This window comes from Miscanthus floridulus, chromosome 16, assembly GCF_019320115.1.
Source record: "Miscanthus floridulus cultivar M001 chromosome 16, ASM1932011v1, whole genome shotgun sequence".
Lineage (NCBI taxonomy): Eukaryota > Viridiplantae > Streptophyta > Magnoliopsida > Poales > Poaceae > Miscanthus > Miscanthus floridulus.
In genome coordinates, this window is record NC_089595.1 from 80,831,856 (window position 1) to 80,841,247 (window position 9,392).

Here is a 9,392-nt window from a genome sequence, read left to right on the forward strand (position 1 = left end):
TTTTTTACCGAGGGAGTATTTAGAGATATTCACTGTACATAGATGATAGTCACTACGAGGATAAGATCAAACACCTCTTTTTTTTAACCAAAATCCAAATTTTATATTCACTATCTATAACGCAAAAAAAAAATGTAGCGTCAAGCCACACAACTCACTTTACCTTGCTATAATGGCCCACTGCAGCCCAGGCAGGAGCGGCAGCAAGCTCCAAGCGCCAGGCGCACTTCTCAATTTTAGTCCACCTCGCTAACAGATGGGAGTGAGGGAGCCGATGGTTTATATAATTAGATCCAGGCACACACATAGCAACTGTCAGCCTGTTCGGTTTGCTGGTTCATATCGTTGCTGGTTCGTGAAGAAGTACTGCTGGCTGATTTGTGTGAAAGAAAAATACTATTCCAGCTGAAAATGTACGATCATTTACGACAAGCCACAGCCAAACGAACATGCTGTGCATTGCGCCCCTTGGGTCGTCTGGTCTGGGCTATCTATTTCAAAAACGGGATATTCTTAATAAGAATAAGAGAAGTAAAAAACGGTCGGAAAACACTTAAATCGTTTTTGTTCTGTTTTTGAATTTGGCATACTGTATTCCGTATTGATTTTGAATTTGTTCAAAAATACGAATTCAAACAGGTCAATTTAAATTTGTTCAAAAAAATACCAATTCAAGCAGGTCGATGTATTCTCACTGTTTTCATCCCTAGTAGACAGTATCACAGTAGTGTCGTCTTGCCCGTCTCCTCTTCACAACGTTTCACATTGGATCGCAATCGAGTCTGGGACTGCCGAATGTCGATGCGGGCGGCAAAGGCACCTCAGTGAAATCTCGCTTGGGCGCACGCGGAGACAGGTGGGTACAAAGCCAAGCAACGCGATACCCGTGTCCAAACCCGGGTCGGCAGCACCGCGCGTTCGCAACAATGATTCTGGTTCAAACATGCCAACCCTGGTCAGAGCTAGGAAAATGTTATGGGGGGAGTTCAACTCATAGCAAATTAGCAGCCAAAATTTCCTAGATACGCCGTATATTTTTCAGGCTACTTTTTTGCGCTCTGAGAGGATGGGTTGAGACTTGAGAGCCTGAGATCGAAATAGCTATTTGTCAAGGGAAACAAAAACAAACATGCCAACACTGGACTAGTGTACCAATCCTCTGGAGTTTGATTAATGAAGCAAAAGGTGTACCAGTCCTTTGGATATTGAGAACCATGTCAAGATAAGATTACATATGAATGCAATTTACCACTCATAAAAACACACATGATTCCTTAAAAGAACCTAAAGAAAACAAACATGCACATAGCTATCTGAAGCTCTTGATTAGAATGTGAGATCATGCAAGCAATTGATTTGAATGTAATGTTACAATCAGGGGCGGACACAGCGGTGGGGCGGGGGGGCTCAAGCCCCCCTACCCATATCGCAGCAGTGGAACCCCTGTGGAGCCCCCATGAATTTTTAGGCAAAGTTCTATAGTGTAGGGGAGGCTGAGACTTAAGATCGAACAGCAGTGTTGTTCAGCCCTCTCCTGAAATATTTTCTGGGTCCACCGCTGGTTACAATTATATATCAACCTACAACAGGGAGGGCAGGTTCAAGGTCTTTACAGATAATCACTTCAAACAATCCTTGAGGTGTAGCCTAATGAGGCATTGAGGCTTGACAGTGTTGAGCTTGTCGTCATTGGTGAATACTTCAAGCAAGCAGCAAGCTAACAATTCAGCAACTGAGCTATCGAGAAAAAAAAAAGAACAATTCAGCAACAGTATCTTGGCATGAGGAGGGAACTTACATGTTTGCTGATGCACATCAGCACATGTTCTTGAGAATCTGCGTGAGAACTGGTACCCATCATAATCAAAGCTGTAGCCTGTAGCTGGTAACCTGACCAAACACATAGAGGCAAGAAAGTAATTAACTTAACATTATCACATATGTAATGTTACCTTGCAAACCATAAAATCAATAAAACTGAAGTATTTGGATAGGAAAAGCACTTCCAGATGCATTGTAATTAAAAAAAAAAGAAATACTAACTTCTGATGTTGCTCTTGGCATGTCCCATTTCAGTTAATTGGAAAGGAAACATAATTACAACAATATAGGGACATGGACGCTCTCGATGGGTTCACCCTGCCGGCCTGCCTGGCGTACTCTGACCAGACCTAGTTTGAAGCCCTGAACAGCCCAGTGAGGATAAAATGTAGTGTGCCTGTGCTAACGCTGCGATAAAATACAAAACAGGATAAATCATCACTGCATATGCCAAATGCCTCGGATCAGTAGGAAGTGAATGGTAATCATAAATGTTATGCCAAATGCATCAGATCAGTAAGAATAGAGATACAATTGAATCAAAGCTTACAATCAGCCTCATTGATCTGGCTCAGTTGAATTACAGCGAATTGTTCCAAGGCAAGAATTTGAATCTATGGGACTATGGCAGGAGGTAGCCTACAAGATTGCAGTATACAACAAGTAATAAGCACCTTTTATTTATCCACGTATCTATAGTGAATTACTTGTAAATACAGGTGAAGTTTATAGACCAGAATTTCTATGCAAAAGCAAAAAAAAAAATGTTAAATGTTGCATCGATGTCATCCATAAGCTACATTTCATTCTGCCTTGGCTATTATCTTGTCTACACTACAGAGCAGACTAAAGCCATGTGCAGAGCAATTTGTCAATGCTAAGATTCACGTCTCCATACAGAAAAAATGTGAAACACTGCCATCAGTCTATCACCCAGAAAAAAAGAAGAGAATGTGTACCATTAGGCATTCTGGCAGGTCATCATCCTGCGTCCTCATGTGAGCTTCCATATATGCAAAGAGCCAAAGAGCTACCTGTTAGGCATTTTCAGCCATCAGAAAGAATATGCAACATTGGAACAGAATGGTGCTTTATATTGCTTGTGCTTTATAACTCACAGGCTTATTGAGTACTACTAACTTGAACAGCAAACTAGTGCCGAAGGTGATATTTTGAAACGAATCAGGCAGGAGAGCTGCCAATTATATTAAAAAGATGGAAGCCCAAAGTGGGCACAACAATACAACAGCGACCAACAACCACGACGGAAAACAAACTCAATAAAAGGAAAAAAACAACTTTGGTCGGTTGGATTGAGACATCGACACGAACCGCACAAAGCCGAAGCTCAACTCAGAAAAAGAAACCACCAATAAACTCCAACCCACTAGATGGTCTCCACACTGCATTGCCAAAAACCCGGACAACATGGACGTCAGGGCAAAAACGCCATCATCACCGCTCACGCCATCGTCACCGACGATGACCCACACCGAGCTAGCCTACTGCCAAGCAGAGCGAGTCGCCGTAGGTCGCTGCAAGCCGCATAGCCCTCCCGCAATCGGATCTGCTTGTGTCGCCTGTCAAGACGATGTACCACACTGTACTAGCCACCGCCAAGCAGGGCTAGCTACTGTAGTCCGCTACAAGCTGCCAAACCAACGCGTGAACAACTGTCTCTGGCGCTCATCCAGCCTATCCCGTCCACCGAGATCTAGGCGCGTACACTGTAGTTTCCAGCAACCTAGCTGCCTCATCAAAGGTAGAAGTGCCACATGGATCCTCCAGCTGCTAGTCACAAAACTTCCTTACGCCGGAACGGACGCCGATGAGCGGGACCACCCGCTGCCCAACCACACAGGTCAACTCAGCAACGCAAATCTGCTGGCCACCACCTCCCACGATGGCCTCCTCACCAACTTCATAGGTGCCACCCACGCCGGCCTCCTCGCCATCTTCGTGGGCACAACTAGTGCACGGTCACTCTAGAACCGTCGCCCTTCACCAAGCAGATGCCAAGCCCTTCAATCGCTGCGTAACGCCTTCTTCCTAGCCACCTTCTTACGCCATGGACACTAGACCTCGAATCCTCCACTATGTCCCACCTTGTCAGCAACCGCCATGGCTACCATGAGCTTCCAAAGCGACGCCTCTAACGAGGGGAACGACGCCACAAGCACCGCTGCCGCATAACCAGAAGGTTAATGTTTTACACCTAGGAAGAAAGTGCGACACAAGGGAGAGGACCGATCTATGGATGCTTCCAAGGAAGTAAACGATGCCTGGAGGTGTTGCCGTCATCGGCCCAAAAGGGCAAGGCTTTCGCCAAGACCCCCAACCCCCTTGAAAGGTCCTTGTGTGGTTTTGTTAATTGAGTGACAACCTAGGTTGACTAATTGTGTTTATGTGAGATACACATGTGATTAGTCCACAGGTACATGTGTGTGAGCAACATATGCCATGAAGGTGGAAATGGCTCGGAGATGTTGCAAAGCTCACACATGTGATGATGAAGGAGCTCATTGCACATGAGACATGACATTGAGTCATGTGATCAAGGTGGAGAAGATCAAGACATGACTTGGCTTGATGGACCGGTTACAAGCATGAAGGGCAAGTTGGAGGCTTTGGAGCGATGGACCGCATGGCGGTGAAGCTTGAACAAGACTTTGCGCCGATGGACGAAGGCAACGGTAAAAAGCAAGTGAAGTCAAGATCAATAAACCAATATGATCACGTGATGATATGAAGTGGATCATATCTTTGGTGATTGGTTGGTGCATATGTTGCATCAACAATGGAGGAGTTGGAATGGAATGCGCAAGGCAAAGGTATAACCTAGGTGTGTAGAGAAGTTGATGACTAGGTTTAGGATAGATTGCCGTACTATCAAGAGGGGAAAACTTGTTTGCATATCGGTCATCTAGTGCCACTTGAGTGATCTAACTTTGCATCGTTGCTATGATCGAGTGGCGTGGCAAGTTGAGTGGCTAACTCCTTAAAAATGTTTGTAAAAAGCTAACACACATACACATGGTGGTGTACACTTGGTGGTGTTGGCACATTTGCAAAGGAGAAAGAGTTAGAGTTGAAACGGATCAACTCGGTGAAGAAACGGAGGCGAAAGGAGGTCACTATGAGTGACTGGACGCTGGCCTTAGCAGGACCGGCACGTCCGATTAGTGTAGCAGATGGGTGCGGTCTCGGTCAAGTGACCAGACGCTGCATATAGTAAAGGTGATCGGACGCGTAGGGCATGCGTCCGGTCGCATGTGACGTATGGTGACGTAGGCGATGCTGGAGTTGGCGTGCGGGCACAGAGCTGATCGGACGCTGGTCTACATCTGGTCATGCAGCACCGGACGTGTCCGGTCGCAAAACAGAGGCTCGGGGAGCTCTCTGGAAATGACCGGACTTAGGCGTAGGAGCGTCCGGTCATCCTCGCGGTGCGTCTGGTCGCAACTTAACCGTTGAGATCGGGTGCTCAACATTTGAAGCTAGGGATGATGTGGCAGCCATCCATTGACTAGATGCTGGCAGGGTGTGTCTGGTCGATTCAACCAGCACGTCCGGTCGCTATGATTTTTACCCAGTGAAAGGGGTAACGGCTATTTTAGCCCATAGGGCTATAAATAGAAGGGTTGGTCGACCTTTGGCCGAGAGCTTAGCAGAGCTGAGCACACTAGAGCCTTGGTGGCTTATGTGGTAGTGCTTGGGAGCCCTCTAACTCACTTGAGCTTGATAGTGTTCATCCGATCGAGTGAGTGAGCGATTCTAGTGCGATTGCATCGTGAGGTTGCATCCAGTGGCACTAGGTGGTCATCTTGTGAGCTGGTGGTGCCTGTTACACTTGGAGGTTGCCACCTCCTAGATGGCTTGGTGGTGGTCTCCGTCGAAGCCCATAAGAAGCTTGTGCGGTGCTCCAAAGAAGAGCTTTGTGAGGGGCATTGTGCTCACCCCGTGGGAGCTATGAAGAGCAACTCTAGTAGAGCGAGCCGCGAAGGGCAACAAGTGGTCTGGTGAAAGCTCTAGTTTGGTTTTGGTTAATTGATGAAACCCTAAGTGCTAACCAAGTATATCAAAGTGATTATAAGATAGGTAGCACTACTCCAAGTAATGAAGCAATGATGAAGATCATGATGATGGTGATGGCATGGTGATGATCAAATGCTTAAACATGGAAAAGAAGAAAGAGAAAAACAAAAGGCTCAAGGCAAAGGTATAAATAGTAGGAGCCATTTTGTTTTAAGTGATCGAGACACTTAGCGAGTGTGATCACATTTAGGATCGATAGCCATACTATTAAGAGGGGTGAAACTCGTATCGAAATACAGTTATCAAAGTGCTACTAGATGCTCTAACTCATTGCATATGCATTTAGGATCTAGTGGAGTGCTAACACCCTTGAAAATGTTTGTGAAAATATGCTAACACATGTGCACAAGGTGACACACTTGGTGGTTGGCACATTGGAGCAAGGGTTAGGAACTTCACCGGTGGAGTGTCCGCCCATAAAGTGCGGATAGTCCGACGGTGCCACCGGCACCCTAGATAGAAAAGACAGAGGTCACTGTAAGTGACCGAACGCTGGTCTCGATTGGACCGGCGCGTCTGGTCAGGTGAAGCATTAAGACACTGGCGTCGGTCTCTGACCGAACGCTGGGCCACTTAGTGACCGGACGCTGGAAGGTTGCGTCCGGTCCTGCTGATGTGGCAGCGCACAGGGGAGTTGTCGTGTGATTGGACGCTGGGTGTGTCTGGTCGAGCAGGACCGGGCGTGTTCGGTCGTGAAAAGTCATCTCTAGATGTTTACTGGAAATGACCAGACACTGGGGTTCAGCGTCTAGTCACTTTGAGCTGCAGCATCCGATCATCACTTGACCGTTGAGATCGGGCGATCAACATTTGAAGAGAGGGGACATGTGGCACGCATCGCGTGATCGGACGCGGAGGTCCAGCGTTCGGTCACCCCATGTTATGCCTAGTGAAGGGGTACAACGGCTCTATTTCGTGGGGACTTTTATTTAATCCCTATGGCCGGCTCAAGCTCACCCTCTTGGCCATTTGCATTGACATAGCAACTATGGTAGAACCGACCAGAATAGCATACTTTTGGAGGCGCTCGTCTTCCACCAGACACTAAGCACCCTGAAAACAAGCTACAACGGGCGGTATCCATCAGGCACACCCCAAGGGAGAACCCAAAAGATCCACATTTATCCCAAGGATCCAATAATGAGAACGAGTTACAATACAAGTCCATTTCATACATCAGAGTTTCTTAAAAAGTATATTATTACAATACCAAATATCAGAGTACGGAATGATAAACAGTAGAATTTAAAAATAAACATCTAGTGATAGGGACGGGGATCCATCTGAGCCCACCAGAAGCATCCTCCACACAAGGTGCATCTCATGCATCACCTGCAACAGAGGTAAATAAACCCTGAGTACACAATGTACTCGCAAGACTTACCCGACCAGTAGGAATAATTTCCTGACTCCAAGGAATATGAGAAGCTTTATGGCTTGCTGGTTTATTTTTAGCAGAAAGCAATACTAATAGTGAGTCCTTATTTAGGTTGTTATTATTGGCCATGTTAAGTTATTGTCTATGCAGTCTATGTAAGCACTTATTCTACTTTCAAGCAAGAGTTGAATAATCAGTTCTATTTCATCACCTTCTATCTTTTAGTTCTTACTATGATGCTAGAGTTAAGACAAGTCATACCAACTCGGTGGCGATTCGTGAACCAATGTGCCTAGCTGGGTGCCCCAAAAACATACGCCTCGCTTGTACCCTAGGCACAAGCAAGACTAACCCATCACCCTCCTGTCCCGGGTGTCCAGGTCCCCGTCTAAACTTGGACTCCAAGCCCCCACTCCTACTCAGTGTGGTGCTAGGACCTTCACCATCTCCGTCTTCAATCAGTCATTCCGGAAAGAGCCGGATCCATGACAAGAGAGCAACAAGTCTTCCCTGCACCCATACCCAAGTATGCGCTTGGGACAATAGATCTGTGACTTGCCTAGTGTCCATTGCAATGACCGGTCCTTAATCGATATGGACAGGGAAAAAGTGTAACCAAGTCATGCCCTGTTGGTCGCAGGACACAACCCCTTACACCCACTAGTACCCAAACCATATTCCTGCCCGGTCACCATTTTCCTTTCCACCTTTTAATCATGAGTGATCATATTTTATCACCTATTTGCGAGTAATAGTAGGTTACTCACGCTACCAATATCCTGAGCATAGCAGCTACTCGACTTGTACTAGTAGGACTCACGGGTAGATACATCTATGCAGGTAGTTTCTATAAAATGCATGTAACTTAAATGCACATGATCTCATATATATATTCAATGATCATTTAAAAATAGGGGTTATGCACCGGGGCTTGCCTTGGGCAGGCGATGGGCCAGTAGGGTCAGCACCAAATGGCTCCGGGGCTCCTTCCTGCACGAGGATATCCTCCTCATACTGCTCGATGACCTCATCATACTCCTGTTCGTCGATGGGCACGACTCCTACTAGCTCGTGATCTACATGCATGAAGTGACGATGCAATACTTAGTAATCTAGCAACAACAGCTCTTAAAATAAGGTACCTCTGTCTAACTACTACACTAGTGCTACCGACCACAGTATTAAGTTATTTATTGCTATCAACACAAGTATGAAGTATGGCATTTATCATTATAGCAACTACAGCTATCCTTACCCCCTAACACTGATTTACGCTATATACAATAAAGCAAGGCTAATAGCTACTCCACTTATCAACCTACCCTAGGGCTACAAATTTTACAGCAAGTACCTACCAACCTAGCAAGCCTACTATAAATTTTTTTATCTACAACTATCACCAATCTTCCACAAATATTCCTACAAATATTAACCTACATAATATTAGCTCTCTAGTTTTGAATTTATGACCCAATCCTTATCACAGCTAACTACAATCTAACTGTACTAACAAGTAGATGGTATTTTTGTGAATCTAACAAAATTAGTCTCGCTATTTTTGGACCCCTACATAATTTACTACAATTTACCAAAGTTCAGCTAAATTCTTTATTGAATAAACACTTCCTACTTACTGGAAATTTGAAAACGTCATTCTATTGCGTGGCCCACTCGGATCGGCTCAGCCCACATCGGCTTCCCGCCCGCGTGCAGGCGCAACGAATGGCATAGCCCCCTTGTCGTCACGCGACGTGGCCCATCGCAAGTGGCCCACTGCGAAGTCATGCGGGGCTGCGCAATTAGCAAAAAAGCCCCCATCCTTTACCCTATTCTCAAAACTAACATGAGCACTATTACACTGAGTCACAGGTTTTGCAACTGCCACCCTCTCCTTTCCCTTCTTCGCCACGATGATGTCCCTTGGCACCCGCGCGTGCACCCGGGCGGCCACGCCAGCCACACCCGACCCCCCAATTCCAACCTAAGGAGCCGATGCTCACCTTGACTTCAACACGCAACGATTGGAAGCGATACGGCGAACGGGGACGCTGTCCTGAGCTCCCTCCCCGGCGATGGCTCTTTCCCTACGATGGTGGAC